Source organism: Neolamprologus multifasciatus, chromosome 11, assembly GCF_963576455.1.
Source record: "Neolamprologus multifasciatus chromosome 11, fNeoMul1.2, whole genome shotgun sequence".
Classification (NCBI taxonomy): Eukaryota; Metazoa; Chordata; class Actinopteri; order Cichliformes; family Cichlidae; genus Neolamprologus; species Neolamprologus multifasciatus.
In genome coordinates this window covers 11299263-11321809 of record NC_140449.1, presented here as the reverse complement: position 1 = coordinate 11321809, position 22547 = coordinate 11299263, and the positions used below count along the sequence as shown (strand labels likewise).

At 39.9% G+C, this 22547-nt stretch overlaps 1 long non-coding RNA gene across 1 annotated transcript; it reads left to right on the top strand.

Moving 5' to 3' along the window:
* The first annotated feature begins 568 nt into the window (after positions 1-568).
* Positions 569-10870, top strand: LOC146507866 (uncharacterized). Its single transcript, XR_014876933.1, has 4 exons — positions 569-750; positions 2921-2997; positions 3613-3707; positions 4773-10870. It is a non-coding gene; the product is annotated as an uncharacterized LOC146507866 (long non-coding RNA).
* Positions 10871-22547: the final 11677 nt, after the last annotated feature.

Genomic DNA, 22547 nt, shown 5'->3' with positions numbered 1-22547 from the left:
AAAATTAGCTCTCTATTGTGTGTGTTTTTGTGTTAAAAGGACAAAAGAGTACAGGCACTACTTGTTAAGCTAAAGAATGACTTAAGAAACAGGCAAGAAAACAAGTAATGCCCTGAACCATGTTTAAAGGTAATAGTGAACAGGCAATTATTTCACGAGTAGCACAAGTGTTATAGCTAGGGTTGCCGAATCTTTAACTATCAAATAGCACAATGCACAGTCAGCTGGGCATAGCGTAAATATGCACTGTTCATCCATAATCTTATAACAAAAATACTGTAAAATGTTGGTTTTCAGTTTAATCAATACCTCATGTAAAACAATAAAGACAAATACAGTAAATGATAACAGAAGTCACAAGGGCATTTCCTTTGAAAAATAAGCAAAAAGGAAACAAATACTGTAAATACAGTCTTTATTTACCCAGCTTATTTTACTACGCAGACCAAACAAACGACACCTCATTTTCACTAATCACATATTACTCCACACTTGTATGCGGGACAGGCCGTCACTGTATGGAACGCGAAGTACGATTGCGGTCAAATCAGATTTGGTATTTGTAAGAGTGCCATCTGTTGGTCAGAAAGTGACATTGCAGGTAACGGTCAATATACGGGGCATTTAAGGTAGAGTAGGGGACAAACCAATGACAATGAAATCAGCTTTGCGCATTATACTGTGGTGTCCCTTAGTTGGCACTTGCCTAAATTAGGATTATCTTCCAGTGACAATTCCCAAATATAACGGGTAAGCAAGAAAATCAAATAGTTATAATACTAATAATAAATATTTAATGTTAACAAAAACACAGGTTTGGTTCATTTTTTGTCACAGTACCTAAAACTGATTAGCTGCTAACGCTAATGTAGCACTTACCATTAGCTTATTGCTCAGCTTCTTGATAACTTTTTGTTAAGTTTTAGTTTGTGACATACATCATGTTTTTTATATGTGGGTGTTTCTTTTAATTATAGCGATATTTACTTCTTTATAAAGTGATGCCTTTACAAGCAGTTAACCTAGTAAAAAGCAATTGCCTAATGCCTAGCAGCCCGTCCTTACTGATGTTTGCATTTTGTCAGTGCAGTTGATGGTAACTTGATGGTAAGTTGATGGTGTAGTCCTGAAGGTATCTTAAATCTTAGTCATTCTCTATAGGTTTAGTGCAGCTAATTAAAAGTTTTACATAACAAGCCTTAACAGGTTGATATTCATAATCCCTTTACATGATAATTTTAAAGCAGTAGATCTAGTCAGTCTGCATACCGAAAGACTAAGCTAAGCTGATCAAGAGGTTTTAACCTTAAATAGGTCCATAGTAAACATTGAAATTGCTTTATAGAAAGTGAGAGAAGCATTGGTTTTAGCCCTCATGAGTTTTATCTAAAGCTAGTAGCAGTATATGTGTAGGCTGCAATATGGAAATGTGCATGTTTGATTAAAATAAGAATTTGATCAGCATATTGTATGGGCAGCTGTGGCTCAGATGGTAGAGCACACCATCTATCAGTTGGAAAGCTGATTGCTCAATTCCTGATTTCTGTAGCCCACATGCTGAAGTATCCTTGGGCAAGATACTGAACCCCAAGTTACCTCTGATTCATCGATCAGAGTGTGTTTGTGAATGTTATAAAGTGCTTAGGCATATATAAAATTGCTGTACGAATGTGTGAGTGATTAGGTGGATGAGACTTGCAGTAGTACTTGAAGTGTTCAACTGAGTAGAAAGTAGAGGTGCAACAATACACAAAATTCACGGTTCGGTTTGATACTTTGGTGTCAGGTTCGATATTTTTTCGATACAAAGAAAAAATTTTCATGCCTTGTTAATTTGTCATTTAATTAAATTATAAATATATATTTTAACTCAAAAGTACAGTTTTTAAATTTTATGTTGCTGAAACAACAAAGTAATAAAAAAATAAATCTGATCGAGAAATCACTCATCTTTGGAAAAGAGAGTTTATTACAGAGAAATGGTTCTTTCCAAAATAAAAGCTATACTATACGCTTCTTCTGGGCTATATTCTCAGCAGCATATTAAACATATCAGGCCCCCATAAGGAGAATCAAGTGCTAACGGCTATCTAAATGACTTGGGTAAAGTTTGTAGCATGCGTGCTTGTTGTTTTTGTCTGCTTCCACTTGTCTTTGCACTAGGATGATGTCAGCGTAAATGTGCAGTCATATTCGTTGTGTTCCCACTAGTGCTGTCAGCGTTAATCTGAAATGACATTAACGCCACAAATCTCCGTTAACGAGCTACCCATGGGGCTGGACGGCCAACACCTTAATGAGCTAACTGCACTAACGCACTAGTTCACACCAATGTAATTGAGGATCGCGTGGCACATCCGACATACTGTTTTACTTTAGTCCATGACGCTCTTACCTTCAGGGTCATACATCACATGAAAACCAAAATAGTTCCAAACGCCAGATCTGAATGAGGGTGGGGGAGGTTCAATTTGCCATGTTGCAAGGAGAGCTTAACTTCTGTCTCGCTAGCTTGCCCTGCGCTCAGTGAATCTGCTTTCGACTACTCCGCCTAGGCTGCACTGTCAAGCGCAGATCCACTGAGCGCTCCACACAGACAGCATCATCAGAAGAAAAGTTGATCAAATAAATTAAAAATTTTGTATTGTTCATACATATGCGTACCGAACCGAAAGCACTGTACCGAACGGTTCAATATCGATACGAATATCGTTGCACCCCTAGTAGAAAGGTGCTTTTTAAGTACCAGTCCATTTATTTATTTATTTCTAACTGATAGTTTGTTTTCATGATTTCTGATGTTGGGCATACTCCACTGTGCATTATCCTATTAACTATTAAGGTGTATATTTTTCTCTGTTCACTGTATCAGCTCAGTTGTATCACAGATGTCCTAAAAGTGCTATGTTGTCTTTTGCAGTGTAAGAGAAGCTGCAAAGATCACTGACATGACATGTGAAGAGAAATCTGAGATCTCCATGGCAAAGACACGTCAGCGTAAGCCCAGCAATTGCATATATTAGCAGTATTTTTTACTCGCTTTCTAAAAAACATCTGTTTAGATTTGTTTTTTTTGTGATTTGAAGAAGAAAATGTTCTCAAGATTCATTTAACTGTCATAATGCAACACAAGTGCTGTTTGTAACTGCGTCAGTGGTGGTGGTATCATAAATACACACAATTAGAGTTCTCTTTATTACAGGCCACCAGATGGAATTGAAGATTTCTTTGCTCTCCATGAGATCAGGATTTATTTGAGGCTAACACAGTTACATATTTTTTTCTTTGTGGCGTTTGAATGTTATCCCTATTCCTGGGTGGGTTTCCTCACATACTCCAACTTGCTCCCACAGTTCAAAGACTTGTGTGTCAGGTTAATTGATGAGCCTAAATTAGACAGAGATGAATGGCAGATAATATGCTTAAAGTGTACAGAACAGAGAGCATTGCATGATTGTATGATTAAATGTGGCTTGTAGTCTAAAGTGCTCTGAGTGGTCAGTAAGACTAGAAGGACTTCCGAAGTGAAATTGTTAAAAATCAACTAGTAAAAGCATTGTGGGTATTAGTAGTGGTATCTATTATTGAGTATTTGCATCAATGTCATTACAGTGTTGTCAGAAGCTCAGTTACTTATGAGAGACATTGAAGAGATGATGAATTGGTGTGCCTCGTTAGATCTTTCCAACCAGAGACATCAAAGAACGGTATGTTTACAGTGAACCACGTGACTGTGCTGCAGACCACAGTCAGCCCAGAATCAAGTATTTTTATTTGTCAAATCTCAACCATACTCCTTTGAGGGAACTTACCCGGCTGAGTTTACATAATGTTTGTCTTCTTTGTTTCTAACCCGCTGTATTTCTGTTTTTAAATGGGTTTATTTGTTTAATTAATTTAATCCTGTCTCTATTGTACTTAATGAAGCTGTTACTATACTTCTGCTATAACAAGGTCAGAAGTGGTCAGGTTATAAGTTCCCTACAGTTGCATAGCAACCCAGTTAATTTTCCTTCTTAGCTGCAAGATACGGATATGCAAAGTAAATCTGAATTGCCATTACTATAAAATATATTTGACACAGACGTTAACCGTTTCAGTCCATTTAGTTTCACTTTAGGCTTAGCCTCTGGACATCTCTTACATTGTCTTCCATCATGAGCATGATTGAACAATGCACTCTAAGCACTAGACTAGACCCTCCTGACCTCTTTCCCAAAGTGCCACAGTGGGTGACGGATAAAAAACACTTTTTGCCAGAACCACCTGGCAGAATCAGAAAAATAATTCTATTTGCTAAACCATAATATCTTTAATGCATGTCGTTCTGATTTAGGAGCTGTTATTTCAGTGAGTAGATTTACAGCAGCCTTGACAGCTGCATCAATTTCATCCGCACGTGTTGCCAGCCTCAGCCCCACCTACAAATGTAACGATTGGCCCAATCGTTTCAGGAAACAAGACAACCAGCGATCCATGAGAGACTGTTCAGTCTCACAAAAATAAAAATTGAGCTCCAGGTTTCTACCTCTAGAACCCAATTAGCAGGAGGGAGGACTCCCTATAAATAATTTTTCTCACAGGACAGATATAATAGTGTGTGTACGCATCCACACACACACTAGAAAACACACAAATGAATGCACAGCTTCTGTCTATTGCAGCTGTTAACAAAGCACAAAGGATGCACAAATGACCTTGTTATTATTTTATGTGCTGAGGCATAGTGTGCACAGCACAGCCTAGTGTGCATGTTGTTGTTGTTGTGACAGAATCAGCAGGAGTGTCGGGCCAGCATAGAGGAGGACGGAGAGACCTTGGTCATAGAGGGCTTCAGGTTTGAGAGTGCAGCAAGCAGGCAGGAGCTGAAGAGGCTGAGTTCACAGGCTGCTGCAGGAGGATGCCAGGGTGACACGTGACTGACTTCCAACTTTGTGAGTCCATTATGCAGGCTGATCAAGGTCGCATGACTGACAGCGGTAGAGGAAAAAAAACAAAATAACACATGTTTACTCTTATATATATATCTCTGAAGCCATATATATGATCTGGTATAAAGAATACTTACTATTTTAAGGAAAAGTGTTTGTAAATATTTTCTGTAAGACTAAAAATTTCCATTTCTTGTTGGTTTTTAAAAAAATATCTTTTATTAGTAGTTCGTCTGCTTGTTGTATTCAACTGTGGTGCATTTAATTATAGTGCTGGACATATTCCCCGGTATGCAACAACACACTGTGAATGAGAGCTGAGGGGAGGACATGGTCTGCTCTCTGATTACACGGCGCTTTTAGGCTGTTCAGTGTCTTTCCTGTTTATACTGTAGTGCAGCTCGTGAGTGCTTTTATTATAGTGAAGTTTCATAGCTCACTGTGCTTACTAGTACAGCTGGCTTAACAAAGTACTGTATTATAAATAAAATATTACATTGCCTTTCTTGGACATCTAAGAGTCATATTTTTGTGTGTTTTTAATCCATGGTGAAACTAGTATTTACAAACATTTATGATGACTTGTTTTACTACTTTTTGTCTGTAATAATTTAAAATATATATTAACATCATTCAGCTGAGACTGAAGAATTCACTTGGATGAGTGACGAAACGTTTCTCCCAGAAAACGCTACGTCCAGATGAACAGAATCAACTTTTGGAGATTTATTTTCCTGGATGATTGAGAATGCATCAAGACGTATTAACATCATTGTATTCATTTCAAAAGGGAAAGGGCTATAAAGATAATTGTTAAAATTAGTTTATTCACTTGGTTATTCTTAAATATTAGTGTCATCTATGTTTTACCTTACAGTTGCCTTAGTATTCTTGCAGAAGCAAATGAGGTTACAGCTCAGGTTATTATATATTGTTTGACCGTACTGCGTCGGACAAACCAGAGCACAGTGTCCTGCAGAACAATACGCTTCAGCCATTTATTATCTTGTCAAATCCCCTAAAATGTCGAGGGCTTTAGGATTGCAGTCCGGCCTCGTAACTTCTTTCAAAAGAAGCACCATCACTTTGCTGACATTGAATTAAACATGAAAATCGGCAGTTTGTCAAATATATTCTGAAGCTGGTGAAACCATTGCTCTGTGCGTGGTCGAGAAGGACTAGAGCAGGGGTGGGCAATCTCAGTCCATGAGGGCTGGTGTCCCTGCAGGTTTTAGATGTGTCCTCGAACCAACACAGCTGATTTAAATGGCTAAATTAGCTCCTCAACATGTCCTGAAGTTCTCCAGAGGCTTGGTAACGAACTAATCATGTGATTCAGGTGTGTTGACCCAAGGTGAGATCTAAAACCTGCAGGGACACCGGCCCTCGTGGACTGAGATTGCCCACCCCTGGGCTGTTTGGCTGCGACGTGAACCACCAAGACCTGGCAGAAGAATAAAAAGTGTCAGCGCATCAATGTAACCAATTCACAAACTCCCAATTAGAATGTCAGATGAACGATTAAGCCCAGAAGTTTACCAAGCATTAACATACTAAACAGACTGACATAATATATGCAAATAAGGTCATTATTATGCATGTGCTAGTTCAGTGCCCAAATTAAGTCCTCGTTTGGAGCACTCGGGATATGTTTGCAAGCACCAGCTCTATGACAACATGTTATAGAAATAATGGTCACTTGAAAAATCTAATTAGCTCTACATTTGATTGTAAGCTGTATTAGTCACTGGAACATGAAGAAAGCTTGAATTAAAATTAGCAACTGAAGCTAGGGAGAGGAATAGATGACAGAATCGAATCGTGGATTGTTTGGACATGCGATGCGCAGACATGCTAACGAAAGCATCCTGTAATCAGACTGAGTGGCACAAGAAGTGGTGAAAAAGCATTTAGCAGATGCTGAATTAGTGATGACTGAAGTTGCTTTGTTGTTTATCAGTCTTGTGTTTTCATCCTTAAGTGCTGCATGAATTATTTATGTTTCAGCCCACGTAATTGGTGGGAAAACAAACAACAAAAAGAATGGGGAAACATACCAGACCAGGAGAACACAAGTATTAATCAGTTGTGTGGTCCTTAATAATTTTTTCTAACTCTCAGGACTTTGAACCTCTTCAAACTGTTGCTGCAGCTGCTGCAGCCCCCTCTTTAAAACGTCTTGTAAAGGAGCCATGGTGCTTTATTGCTCCGTGTCTTTTTGATTGCAGTTGCGGTTTGTTGTCGGCTGATCTTCTCATGTCTGTTTTTCATATAAACATCTGCTCTCAATAAATCTGCACTGATGAAACCACGAGGTCTGAACCAACAGCAGTTGCCTGCTATGCACACTTTCTGCCAGAAGGGGATGCCGTTTCTTGTGATTTTATGTCATTTGTCCCCGTGCGTTAGGCACTCGAGTGATTACAGCGAATGGCAGCATCTGTGGAGGTAATGTGCCTGAAGGCTGGGCCCTTGATCAGTTGTCTTTTACAGTCTTTATGCCTGATATAGAAATAGTAGAGAGTAAGGCATGCACAATACATTCATCTTTGTCTCTTGGCGAAAAAGAACAATTTCACCTATTATTAATCACCAGTGAAATGTGTGTGGATGGTAGGTCACAGTAGACTCTCTCTGATCTTTTTCTCTGCTATATAACACCCCATCAAGTACCACTGCACTACTGCAGTTAAAGTTAAGATCTATGATAGCAGCAGTACAGTCATATTTCACAGTGCTGAACTAAACTGCACCAACACTTACCCCGCATATTCTTTTCTCTCTCTGTGTTTCACAACACTGAGGAAGTTTGACAGCTGTGGATTGCATGCAGTGAAGGCTTATCGCCCATCAGCTATGTGTGAAGCTGCACTGGCAGAACTGGTGTAAACTTTTTGGGGGCGAGATCTGAGCAGGAGTTCTGGATTTTGACAAACACACTTGATGAGAAAATGGCTTGACCAAACATTGCGTATTCTGTGATGTGATGCTCAGCCTCCAAATCGCCATTTGCACGTAGCGTTCAGGGGACCTCGATTGTTTGGAGCATTCTTGCCAACCCACGGGGTGTTTTCATATTGTGTTTCAAAAGTGCACTGAACTGAAGTGTACTTGCCTGCTTACTGATTCATCACAGACCCTGAAACTGTGCCATGTAATCAGAAACCGGCCTTCTTTACACAGCGCAGAGGTCAGCCATATCCAAGGACCCTGTATGTGTGTTGGTCCAGCAGAGGACATCCCTGTAGACTGGAAGAGCATAGCTGCAGCGGGGCATCCAAGGCCTTTCCTTTGTTTTTGCTGAGCCAATTAGAGAGAGATAGCATCTGCTGTGAAAGGAGAACAATGGCTTGTTCACTGTGTTTGAGTTTATGTGTGTGAATAAAGTTTGTGTGGGTGTATCTGTAGGCTAGTTAGTGCGTGTGTGTGTTTGTGTAGCTACACTATATGAGCATGTGGCGTGCTGAATAGTAATGAGAGAGGAGTATTGTATACAGCAGACGAGAGGAAACAAGAAAGTGACTGCCTACAAAGTATGACAGACAGCATATGGCTTCATCTGCTTTGATTCAGTTAACACACACACACACACACACACACACACACAGCAAATCACCAGAGAAGCACATATAAATTGAGAAGACTTCCTGCATTTATGAGTGCGGCACATACAATGCTTGTAATTAAAAAGTCACTGTTGCTGAGTGACAGTCTGCCTCACGCGCAGTCAGTTTGTGTCCTCGCTCGAATTTCTGTAAAACTTTTTGACAGGAAGTGCGGTGATGATTTCACAGTCGGCCGTAACGGCCCCATCTATCCAAAGAGCCTAGAGGTCCTTAACCCCTACCTGCTGCTATCTTGAGTTATGCAGTTTGATGGCTCTTCAATTCTAGGTAAGGATTAACAAGCGAGATATTTGAGGATGTGTGAATGTGTGCGTGTTTAGCTTGCTAGCACCCCTGTCTTGGCCAGCCGGCTCCACCATATGGCCACATTTATCATTTATCTCGCTATTCATTAAGACTGCCCTTGCTGGGTGCAGAAGCACTGCTGGGTGCCTCAGCCTCACCTGCCTCACCTCTGCAACGCTGTGGACAATTGACCGCAGTCCACTCTAATTTTGGATGTGAATGCTGTAAAATGAAATGTCCAACCCCTTTTAACTTGAGCTTTTTTTCCATTACAAGCAAGCTGTTTATCCATCAGAGGAGAGGGCTCATTAAAGGGCTGCATCAATATAAAAATAAATAATCTAAATACACAATTTTATTGCACTCAAACGTCGAAGGATGCAACAACAAGCGAACATTTGTGGACAGTTTAACACAGGAGTATGTTATAAGCTTGAAAGTCAATATTTGGTATGATCAGGCACAGCCTGAGCTCTCTTAGGCAAGATTTCTTGTCTTAAAGTAATCTGTAGGAATAGTTCTGCAGGCTTCTTGAACCTCTGGGGAGACCAATCCATGACTAATGGTGTTCCTTTGTGTGTGTTTTTTTTAATGCACGTATGCTTTTCCTGCATTGACAGTGTGTTTAGGGATATGGTGAAGAATGAAGCCATTGTCAGACAAATGTTTTCCTAGTGGTATTGCATGGTTCAAAATCTGATGGTACTTTTTGTTCATAATTCCGTCAATCTGGACAAGATTTCCAACACCACTGGCTGAAATGCTGCCCCAAACCACGAGAGAGCCCACACTATGTTTTATAGATGATTCCAGACTCTCACTGTTTTATCTCTCCCCTGACCCCTTCTGTACAAATTGATGACAATTTAACCTTTCATTTCAAATTTCAATTCATTACTTCGTAAGACCTGTTGCCACTGATTTTCAGTCAAGTTCTTGTGCAATTTTGCACATCTCAACCTTTTTTCCCTACCCTAAGAATGGCTTCTTGATAGCCACCCTCCCACTGAGACCATTTCTGTTCACTGGCTTCAGTGAACACTAGATGGATCAACTGAAGGGCCAGATACATCTCTCAGTTCCTGTGCCAGGTCTATGATCTTTTTTCCCCCTATTTCTCCAGAACATGACTTTCAGATACGGTTATGCCAAACATTCAGCTAATAGCTTTTTTTAGAAATAACCTGTTAGTACAAAATATTATGTTATGGCTGTCAAACTGTGTTATCTTTGTAATTTTTCATAGATTCAGCTAAAGAAATTGGAACAAATTACCACGTTTTGCAACAGGCTGTTAGTAACGAAGCACCTGAAGATACAACTTAAAATTGGTTCTTTGCTAAGAGGTCTGTCATGTGTAGACACAACGCTGGTTCATCCCTTAAGGTGGGTGCCTTTTTTATGCATGAATGATTCATAAGTCATTGTTAAAAGACTTAACATGAAAAACAAACACACAGGAAAAACCCTTATTCCTCTCAGAATGGTCAGATACAAGGACTGGACTGGAAATAAGCAGCCAATGCCCATGAAAGGCAGTAAACTACTGCTCTAGACTATTTTGAAAAAACACACAATCTGGCTTCTTAGAAGCAAAATAAAGAAATGAGAGGTGGCTCAACACTTGCAAACAAACAACAGCAAACATTGGTCAAAGTAATTGCGAAACTGCACATTTCTTTGGGCCTGTAATGTTTATGCTTTCAGTTTCCTGTGTAAGAAATGCATCATTCATTGTTACATAAAAGAAAAGGAAAGTGTACATTTCTGACATGATGTATTATTAAGAAACGCTCTCCTGCATCAGCAACATAACACTCTGATTAACATATGAGTCTTGTTTCCTGAGCTAAGTGTGACAGTGTGAAATAATTACCTGTGTGGGGGGATTTGTTCTGTTTTGTTTTACTTCCTCTTCACTCAGTGCAGCATATGAAGTGATATTTTTCCAATGCATACATCATCTTTCAGTTTCAGATTTTGATTGCAGTAATTTTGTTAGAATAAATTATAAAAGAAAGAAAAAAATGGAAAAATCATCTCAGCATTGCAGAAAAATCCTGATCTGGTCTAGACACAGCCTGCACTAAGCCTGGCTAAAGATCTGCATGGATGAAATGGAGAGGGATTTGTGATCTCATTGAATGGACCCATTTGATAGCTGGCTGTGGCGAAATTGACCTGAACGGGCAGAGTAAGTTAGATTTTTTTTTTAACAGAACCAAGGTTATTCATAGTTGGGCCAAAATCCGATTGATTGAAATGAGTCACTCCTCCTTGAAAGTAGCTGGAGATAAATGAGTATAAAATAAAAAATATACTCAAAAAAAAAGTATAAAATATACCAGGGGAGTAGGTCTGAGTACTGTAAGAAGGAAAAATAATCTTCCTGATTCCTGTAAATGGAAGTTTATGTGTGCTTTTGTGTTAGTTATGCACAATTTTGAGGGGTCCAGTGTGCATCTCACGGTTATTCATTAGTATGCATTCTACACCATTTTCTCCAGATACCAAGTAGGTGATTCATCCTAAAACAGCAGGACTATTTCACTTGCTGCAGCCTGTGTAGGGACTGTGAGGCCAGCTGTTGTTTTAGCGCGTCCCCGTTAAGCATCAAAACATCAAACAGCAAGCATGACTTAACTGCCCTCAGAAGATCACAGACTGTTGTTGTGCTTGTCATTTTTATCTCAGGAAGAAGTCTTTGCATTTCTCCCCTTCTCTGTAGTGCACTCTTGATTTTTCTCTTATCCTGCCTGTCTGTCTTCCTCTGTCTCTTCTTGATGGTTTGACAGTGTGACAGCGGTTCATCTTCAGTCTTGTGTGGGGATGTCAGCAGGAGAGAGATGTCTGTCTTGGCACCACTGATTGCTCAGTGTGTGGGTGTGTGTCAGTGGTTGTGTGATTTAGACACTTGCGTGTGGATACCGGAGGTGTGCTTATGTGTTGTGTATGAAATATGTTCTGGTGCATACGCACTTTTGCTTATGAGAGTTTGGGTATTGACAGTCTCCAGTAATTTATCTCTTTGTGAGATGGATAAGTATTTGTTATGGCGTAGTACTCCGCATAAGCTGGTTTCAGTGTGTAATTGTACACTCACTGGTCACTTTATTAGGTACACCTTATTACTTGTACCAGGTTGGATTGCCTTTTTCCTTCATAACTGTCTTAATTCTTTGTAGTATAGATTTAACGAGGTGCTGGAAACAATCAGAAATATCTGTCTGCATTGATGTGACAGCATCGCACAGTGGCAGGAGATTTGTCAGCTACACATCCATCACGTGATGCTCCCATTCCACACATCCCAACATCACATCCAAAGTTGCTCTACTGGATTGAGATCTGGTGACTGTGGAGGCCACTTGAATGCAGTGAACTCACTGTCGTGTTCAAGAAACCAGTGTGAAATGTTTTGAGGCTCACTTTCTTGTTCTTAGCTGACAGGAGTGACAAGTGTGCTCTTCTGCTGGTGTACCCGAGTATTCAAGGCTTGACGGTTTGTGCATTCAGAGATTTTCTCCCGCATGTTGTTGTAGTAAGTGATTATTTGAGCTACCATTCTCCTCTGACCTCTGACATCAACAGGGTATTTTCTTCCAGAGAACTGCTGCTCACTGGATATTTTCTTTCTTCTTTTTTTGGACCATTCCCTCTACACCAGAGTGATAGTTGTGTTTGAAAATTCCAATAGACCAACCAATCTGGCACAAACAACCATATCATGTTCAAAGTAGCTTCCTCATTCTGATGCTCATCTTCAGCATGTCTACAGGCATGAAGTTGCTACAACTTCATTAGCTCATTAGATATTTGCATTAACAAGCAGTTGAATTAAGTTTCTGGTGAGTGTATCTGACAGTACCAAAAACATGAAAGGAGGGAGTTTCGTTGTCTTTAATTGAGGTTAAAGTTGTCAGGCAGAGGTTCGTCTAGGTTGGAGCACCTTCCTCTACGATGCTAATGATGTTGAAGATGCTTCAAGTTTGAGGCAAGCTAAACTGCCTGACACAACAGCAAATGAGACTCAGTTTTTTTTTCAGACACATAGATGCCACATATACAAATGATATATGGTATAAATGATTGACAATAATTTACTATTACTGGAAGACCACATTAGAATTTTGGCATTATTCGTCAAGAAAACAATAATTCTAGTTAATTACTTGAGAGCTTCTTAACTCAGCTTGGCTATTCACAAAAAACAAAATCTATATAAGTGCTTATTGTGTGGTTTCTTGCTTTCATCCTTCTTCTCACATTTGCAAGTAATATGATCTTATATGCATTTTAAAACCCAGCAGGACTGGTAGAAATAAGGAGGAAAGTAGTGCCTTTTGACAGTTTGTAAAATCTCATTGCTGTGCATTCCACAGTGGATTTGTTAGGATAGATGTTATGAAAGAAGGCCTAATAAACTACATGACAGTCTTGTCTCTTTTATTCAGACGTTAAAGTCTCTGTTTTTAGTTCTCTGAAATGCAATTACAGCTTTTCTCTTTTAGTTGACAGACTGTTTGCATGAAATAATGTGGGCAGATTATAGGTATCAAAGTATAAACTCCTGCTATTTGTGCTCTGCCTCTCATTGTTATGCAGCATGCATCTATGGACTGAGGTTTATTCAGAGACTTATATATTTAGGACTTTAGAGTCTTCTAAAATCTTTTCTTTGTCCAAGCCTCCTTTTAAAATCCCCTTTAGATATTGTAATCACCAGCACCAAAAAGCAAACACAATAAACAATGCTCTTGGCTCCTGTGGGTATACCTTAAATAGTGACTTGCCAAGAGGTCAGGAAACTGTGTTGAAGAAATGTTGTATTTTCAGAGCAGCTTTATGGTGTTAAATGGCAGGTCGTATTTATTCTTTTTTTCTTCGATTTTTTTTTTGTTTGTTTTATTAAGGTTATGTTTATTAGTTAGCCAACCGTAGCTTGTATTTTACAGTGCTTTGTTTATGCTCAGCTGTTCCACTACTGGATTTACGGGAGATGGGTTTCAAATACACCCTTAAATCAGTTTTATTTGACACATAAAAGTAAAACAGAACAACAAAGTTGCACTTTTTGGATCTTTTTTATGCCACCTTACTGGCAGCGCCCATAACAGAAGGCGTTTGTTTTCTGGGCTGTCAGTCTGTCCATCTCCATTCTCAGTAGTTTTAAGTCATTTTTTAAAAATGTGCTTCAAACTTCATTTTAACACATAAATGAATGAGGTGTGACCTGATAAAATATATCTATTTTTTTAGTGGGATATGGTAATTACGATCAAATTTCCTGTAGGATAAACTTGTAAAGTGGTGGATATTTTATATCCAAAAGGTCAAAGGTTACCTTGACTAATCACAATGTTCTGAACCCAGGACAAAGAGGAAGACAGTGACCACAATTTAGTTTCAAATACTGAATTTTAGGCATCCTCTGTGATGGCTTATGCTAAAAAGCTAAGCTGGAGCTGCTGGGGCTCAGGAGGTAAAGTGGGTCGTCTACTAATTGGAAGGTCGGCGGTTTGCTTCCTGTCTCCTCCAGTCTGCATGAAAGGCTGGAGGAGTGTTGAAAGGAAAGTATCCTTGGGCTAAATACTGAACCCTGAGTTGAACACGTGTATTCATCAAGTGTGTGATTATTAGACAAGTTCCCTCTGTATTTGGAAAAAAAAAAAGCAGTAGTATGAATGTGTTTGATTAGGTGAAAGCGCTTGTATTGCTTTGAATGCTCAGTTAGAGCAGAATAGTAATATATAAATACCAGTCCATTTACCATGCAAACATTTGCGTACATGTTTTCCACTTTGTGACCCGTTATAAGCAAACGTATACTTACATAAATGCCTTTTATTATTAATCTTCTCCACATAAATGAATCTGGACAGACATGGATGTAAGCTGCACCTTGACTGGTATTCAGAGCATTCAACTGTGAGGAGTTACTGTAATTGTAGTTATTACAGGCAGGCACAAAGCAACGATGATGTCAAGTGGATACGTTTGCAAAAGAAACAACAAGATTTCAATGTGAAATGCTGAAATAAAGCAGCTGGCAGAAAGACACGCCGAGGCACATGAACCCAGTGGAATGAGAGGGTGGTCACAGATAAGAGTGAAAACCATGACATTAGCATAGTATTAATGACAGATTTGGTCACATATAATCTTTGATGACAAAAGAGGCCTTCATTGCTGCACGGTGGGGAACTCCTACGTGGGGGATGTTGGCATTCTGAAAATGAAAAACTAATCCGTTTTATTATGTATGTGGGTTTTTTTTCTTATCTGTGATGGAGTCTGCAATGGAATTTCCCCATTCCTTCTATTCCTGTCTATGGAATTACCCCTCAGGACACCTGATGCTTCAGTCACACACTCAGCAGGCCTTGTCAAAGTGACAGGGAATTATTTGTCTGGTGTCTCTTTGGGTGTTGATAGGTCACTGCTGTTCTCTCATGTGTCATACCTATATGACATATTGCACTAATATGAAGCAATATAGATGGGAGAACCTGCTGTTAGTCTACTGGCTTTAAGCTCTTCTTATAAGAAGTGTTCTGATTTCTTTTAGATCATGCAGGTGAGGGGAAAAACATTATAATGATAATCCTGTAAACAGACTTACACTACCTCTAAAAGCAGTAGCTTTTAGCATGGCACCACTTTTTTTTTGTAATTTTTGCCTTCATACAACATCATGGGGGGTTTTAAATGAAACATTCAAGATGTGATTGAAGTGACTTTAACAAAATCAAATTGAACTTTCACAAAATGATTGCATGAACATCCATCTTTACCCTTCATCCGATATTGTTGTCACCAGGCAGGCACGCAGGCGCGTGTCATAGGCCCATGTTTGTGATTGCGATAACTTGAAAATGAAGTGATGTAGTATTTTCAAAATGATATCACAGGTGCATCTATTCAAAATCTCGGACGAGCTTCAACCTCAATGAGTTAGAGTTTGAGGTTTTCTGAAAATCTGGTAAGGTCCACTAATGAGCTAATGACCTGAAGGTCCACATAAGACAACTGAAGTGGATGTCTAAGGAGCTTGGAAAGCATCTGGACTTCTTTAAGTTTCTTGAAGACGTTTCACCTCTCATCCGAGAAGCTTCGTCAGTTCTAAGCTTCCTCTAACTCAGACGTTCCCAAAGTGTGGGGCCCGCCCCCTAGGGGGGGCGCAGAGCCATTGCAGGGGGGGCGCGGCATGAAAAGGGAAAAAAAACAAAAAAAACAACGCTTGGACACTGCTAGCACGGGCGCCCACACGAACGCAAAGCAGGAGATGAAGCATAGCTGAATATGTTTCCAAACCAACTTCATTCTATGGTGAAGCATATCTTCCCTTTGGTTTCACCTGCACAAGTGCCGAGGTAGGTCTCCCTGCAGGATTGGTTTTCCCTTTGTTGGGAGCAGCGCTGGGCTGTTTAAATCACGGACAAACAGTATCCCACATTCTTGATTTGTAGTTCATAAACACTTGTTGTAATGACTAACTACTCCTGACATTTTGGAGATGTTAGCTCTTTATACAGTAAAGTTACAGTGGGATACAAATAACAGGCTCATCCTGCCACAATTTGTTCCCCGGTTCAAATCACGGACAAACAGCATCCAACAGTTGTTTATGTTTTTGAACCCATTTTGCAGAGGGATTTTTAAAAAAATGTATTGATAGCAATGTTGAATATTATTACACAGGGAAAAAAAAAAACAACTACATGTAAAATAATTACACCATGACGCCTCTGCCTTTCTAAATGGAGGGACAGTAACTGCGTGTATATGTAAGCGTGTAAAACCTGTAGATAGTCAGATTAACAGTATTTCGTCTCTGTCTGCCATTCTGCAATTCATCTCATGTAAACAATAACGTGCACACAGCGTGAGGTGAAAAAAGGCACATACCTTTGACATTGCGTGACGAACTCTGTATTCCTCGTCCACACGTAAACGCAAAAAAGGAGTTTTAAAAAATCTGTTCTCGGTGATTCGAAACGCCGTTTACGTGTGGACGAAACAGCTGAGTTTTCAAAAATACCCGTGTAGGTGTGGACGTAGCGTAAAAGATTTAGTAGTTTATTTTCTTACTACCTGTAATTTATTGCAGATTACTTGTATTTGCTTAATTGTTTACTAAATGTTTGAGGTGTGAAATAAACCGCAATGGAGCAAAATATGGGCGTGTGTGGTTGGAGGATGTGTTCGTGCGTGCGCGCGCGAGGGGGGGCGCGAACAATTTTCTTGTAAAACAAGGGGGGCCCAGCAAAAAAAGTTTGGGAACCACTGCTCTAACTGAAGAAGCTTCTTGGATGAGAGGTGGAACATCTTTCCAAGCGCCTTAGACTGCAATGACCTGGATGACTGAGAACCTTCGCAGACAACTGAAGTGGATGATGGCAGAATTCTTTCCAGTGTTAAGAAAAACCCTTCAATAAATCTAACAAAGTCAAGAAAACTCTCAAGGAGGTAGATGTACAATTTTCTACTATGAAAAAAATTGTCTTCATGAATGTAAAAGAGTGTTTAAACCAAGGTGCTGGATTTTGAACTGTACAGGGCTATACTCTCTGCTTAGATCCAGCCAAATGCTGAAAACTGATTAGATGACACTTCATAAAGCAAATTGCAATGACCCACAGCAAAATGTGAAATGGGATATTCTTCAATAGCCAAGTCAGTCACCTGATCTCCCCCAATACAGCATGCTTTACAGTTACTGAAGACAAAGCTGAAGGCAAAGAGACTCACAAACAAACAGCAACTGAAGATGTTTCCAGTAAAGGTGATGTCCAAAAAATGTTCATCCAATTACAAAAAACAATATTTAAAATATTCAAATATAAAAAAAATTGTGTTAGTTTGTCCAATAACTTTTGAGCTCCTGAAAACAGCATACTATAGATATAAAATGCTCTATTGTCTGAAAAGTAAATGCAGTACTTTGTTAAATATCTTGAATTAAATCGAAAAGTCTGCACTTCAGTCACATTTTAATTATTTGATTTAAAATCCACTTTTGTGGTGTGCAGAGGCAAAACTACCAAAAAATGCGTAGTTCTCCAAAAACCTATGGACCCAAATGCACATCAGTCTTAATAAGTTAGAGAAAGAAACTTTTGTAGTAGTGTTGCCCCTGCTGTGTTCAAAAGAGTCCTATTGTGAACACAGAAATATCAGCACATTCTTGTGCTGGTTGTATGTCATTAAGTGCTCGGGCGCGTCAGTTCTTCATGTTTTCTATTCGAGGCTCTAATCAAAGCCAGCTTCAGCCCTTCTGCCGGAACCCAGCACACACACAGAGACTTTGGACTGGAGTATGATGTTATTTTCCAGGCTGAGCTAATTGTCTCTGGGGCTCCGTTCTCTCTCTCTCTCTCTGGTTGCTGTCGGACTTTGCACTGTTACACGATGCAGCCGTGGATCCCTGGGAATGCTCTAATGAAGACTTATGAGAAGCTGGATGTCTCTTGGCTGTGGAGGGAGGGATGTAGGGAGGACACTGAAAGATGGAAGATGGGAGTGAAGCAGAAAAGGGTGAGGAGTGAAGCGTGAGAAGAAGGAGGGAGAGAGCATGCAGTGAGACAGAAAGATGGATGGATGGAAGGCTGTGCAAGAGAGACTCAATACTGGTTGAAGGCAAACCAAAAGCCTGTTAAAACTTTCTGTCTTTCCTTCACGTGTACATTACACACACTTTATATGCAGTGTAATGTGCCTATAGGGGACTTGATGTCTTTGGAAAAGTGCTGAATCAACTTATTGAAATCTTTTACTTAAATGGGAAGATTGTTGGTGTTTTCTGATGAGAATGTATGTATTTTAAGCTTCCTATTTTTCTGTATTTTGGAGTATATATGTGAGATATCCTCATTCAGGCTCATGTGTCACCCTCGAGCTCCCACAAAGCATATTTCTATCCATAGGCATGCTGCAGAAGAGCAATTAGAGGAAATCCACCTCCTTTAAAGCCACTCTGTTGAAGCTATTATTCTCTACTTGTCTGAAAAATATGAGCTTGTATGGTGATTACATGTGTAATTTTTCAGAGTTCTAAGCTCTCTGCCTGTCTCTTTTCTTCTTGCTTACACTTTTGTGCCAAGCATCTTGTTTTCATGCAAACCCACTGCGGGCTTTTTCACAAACATCTGAAACATTTAAAAAGCAAATCTCAGGATTTATTCCGTCTGTTTTCACAATGTGCCCCTTTATTTTCTTGTACGGTAATCAAAGTGTTGTCTTCAGGTTTTGTTTATCACATTTTGATAAAACCAAATGGTAACAAACTGGCAAAAGGGAGTACCTTGACTAAGAGTCTATTACTTTATCTTGCAATGCACTCAGATCTTTTTATGCTTGTTGGCAAGACGGGGCTAACACAGGTATTTGGTTTTCTGAGGCTGAAGCGGATAAGATAAGCAAGCTCACGTGAAGATAAGGATGTGAGGCCTTAGTTAGCCATCTTAGTAGGCAGAATAGAAAAACATCTAACAAAAAAAAATGAAGATGTGCCTTTATAGCTAGAAACACCATGTTGTGGATGTTAACAGTAACTGTGTCAGCACCTGAGCCACCTAAAACCACTCACAGGCCTAAAGACCAACTAGCAACCCCCAGGAACCTCTGGTTACCCTGACTGGTTGGTGAGTAGTTGTTGGTTGCTACTAGTTGTGATTGGTCACAAAGATGTATGTGGTGCTGCCCCAAAAACCTGTGGGTGGCTATAGCAGTCTGCTAGTGACCAAAACTGATCACAAGGAGGTTTTCAGCACAGCCCGATATGCCTTTTTGCAAAATACTTTACCTAGAAACTGTAAACAACCTCCTGCAGCCATCCACAAATCAGTCAGGGAATACATATTTTCCCCTAGCAACTGGTTACTATCACACATACATACACAGACATGTGTGACTGTGGCTCAGAGTTCAGCCGACTGCTAGCGGCCTTCAGCAACCACTTGAAACCGGTTGGGGAATGCACATTTTCCCTAGCAACCAGTGGTTGCCAGGCAATTCCCTCCTAATCTCTATGCCTGCGTGACTGGGATCTAATTAAGATCCTCTTGATTTTACTTTACTTTCCTCTGGTCCAAGAAGTAGAATGATAGTTATGGGCTGTTTACTTTTTCCTGTGATTTATCAAAACAACAGGAAACGCTGAAAAGATGAGAGCTTCAGCCTGCCCGGACTGCCAAACGACACCACTTATTAATTACTGTGAAATACATCACACAACACTCTGTTTCTTATCTTGATAAGCCGCAGTCATGCAGAGTACTTTATATTTCAAGTGCATATAATTTCCGATAAGCTGCCATTTATTTTGAATGTTTCTTGCATACATAACAAAGACCCACTGCTTCTCCTGTGATTTAAATTGCCCCTCCTGTGAATGACAGAGGAGCTTTGGCCGTTTTGATTTAAGATGGGGTTGACCGGGTTGAGCCCTTCGAGGGTAAAGAAGGCTCCTTCTGTCTCTTTTCAGGGGAGAATCCTTTCTTTAACTTCCTCTCCCTCTTCTGCCTTCACTTCAGTCTAAATGTCAGCCAGCCTGAGAGCGAGAGAGACAGAGAAAGAAAGAGGGAGAGCTGCGGTCTTCTGGGAAAAAGCCATTGAAAGCATACATGATGACACACTTCCTCCATTCAGTCTGATGAGCTATTGAAAAGCAAGATGACATTTTGCAATAATACACCATATAGCTCCAGAGTTTAGGGAGATTAAATATTATTCATAAATATGTGATGCCTGGCATTTATTGATGTTTGTGGCCAGATTTTCTGTCAAATCATTTTCTGTGTCAGCTCGCAGTTTCAGCTTTCTACGTGAGGAAATATACAGTGAGCTGTTATAATCAGCTATCCAACCAGATTGTTTAGCCAAAGGAACGTAAAGAGTTGCAGAGGATAATATAGAAAGATTTATAATACACCTCAAGCGTAATTATGAAAAATGAGCTATCGTGCGTGTTGTGCAAGCAAACCATGTGATCGTTGAGGTAACAGAACACCAAGAATCGAGTTCAGGCTTCAGCTTTGTGTCCTACTTACAGTAGAAAATTTTGCTACATCAGCTTACACACCAGCCTGGAAAATCAGTTTTAGGTGATGAGAAAAATGATTTAGTTGACACGCTTTCCCACGAGAGTGTGTCTGAAAGCTTCTCGTTTTTTATGCTGAGAGGTGTGTGTGGGTTTGTGTAGCTGCATTTGCCAGTACGTGCAAGCACACGTCAGGTGGAAAACTAACAATATAGCAATTTTGGGAAATCAGTTTGCCTTTTTGGGAGCGGCAGGCGAGATCATGCTTTTATGTCTGTTCTCCCTCCTCCTCTGCCTCCCTCAATTTTTACCCTTTTCACCTTCCTCTGTGTTGCGTCCTTCTATCATTCCTCCTTCTGTGAGAAGAGGAATGCATGTTATTTCCTTTTATGTCCCCAAATCGGTGTGAAGTCCCCATGAAGGGTAGCAGATTAGTACCATTTTCATCCAGATAATTTCAACAGCTGCAGCGATGGCGGTGCTGCCGACATCTGTAGCCTCTTGTCTCCTGAGAGACACTCTGGCTGTTGGTTAAATTTCTGTCGCTTCAGATCAGCCCAGCTGGAGAAACACTAAACAGGCACATTTTATTCGCTCTGGGCCCCCACGGATGTTCTGGCTTCACAATGCTGGAGCTGAAGTATCAATGAAGTATTGACTGTTGCATGCAGAGAAGGGAACAGTGAGGGTAGCAAGGGGACCTGAGTTAAATTTTACAGGGGAAAAAATGTTTGGTTGAAGACAGCAGAAGACCTTTAGAAGACTAGGGAAGTTTTCAAACTTGCGAATTTGGGTTAAATAAGTAAAACAGCATAAGTCTCATTAAAGGCTCATTAGACTTGCAGTCATGGGTATTCATATTTTGCAAATATGCGCTTTTTATGTCATCTTGTTCTTTATTTGATCTAATAATCTTTCAGTTTTAGGGTTTTACCTTTGAGAACATCATAAAAATAATCCGACCCCTAAAATGAGGTTAATATGACCTCAGATCAACTACAAAACATGGCACGACACACTGTGAAATATTTATTTAACAAAACATAAGTCAAAATACAGAAAGTACATCATTACTGCTTCCATAGGAAATATGAGGGTAAGAAGAGGCTTGGTGCTGCTAATCAAACGCATGTGGTTCACCGATCGTCAGTAAGTGTGGGCACTTCTATAAAAGCAGAACCTTTGGCAGTTTGCTGGTTTCAGAGCATCCAAGTGTTTGTTAAAACAATACAACAGAGGAAAGACATCAGCACTGATTTTAGAGAAGCAATTGTTGCTACCCGCCAATCTGGGAAGGGTTATAAGACCGTTTCCAAACAATTTGAAGTCCATCATTCTGCAGTGAAGATGATTATTTAGAAGTGGAAAATATTCAGAACACTTGCCCAGCAAAGTAACCCCAAGGTCAGACCGTGCAAGGCTGGGAGAAACTGCAAAACACCCAGGAGCTATGTCTCGGCTCTTCGGGCCTCAGTTTGCATGTTAAATGTTAAACTGTCAATCCACGAAACCTCTGAAACATTGTCTTTTGGACAGAGAAGACCAAAGTGGGGATGTTTGCTATAATGCACAGTACCATATTTGGCATTACGTCCTGATATGCAAAACCTTAGATATGACCGTGACAATATATCGGGGAAACTCCGTCTTTCATCTAGCTTTATT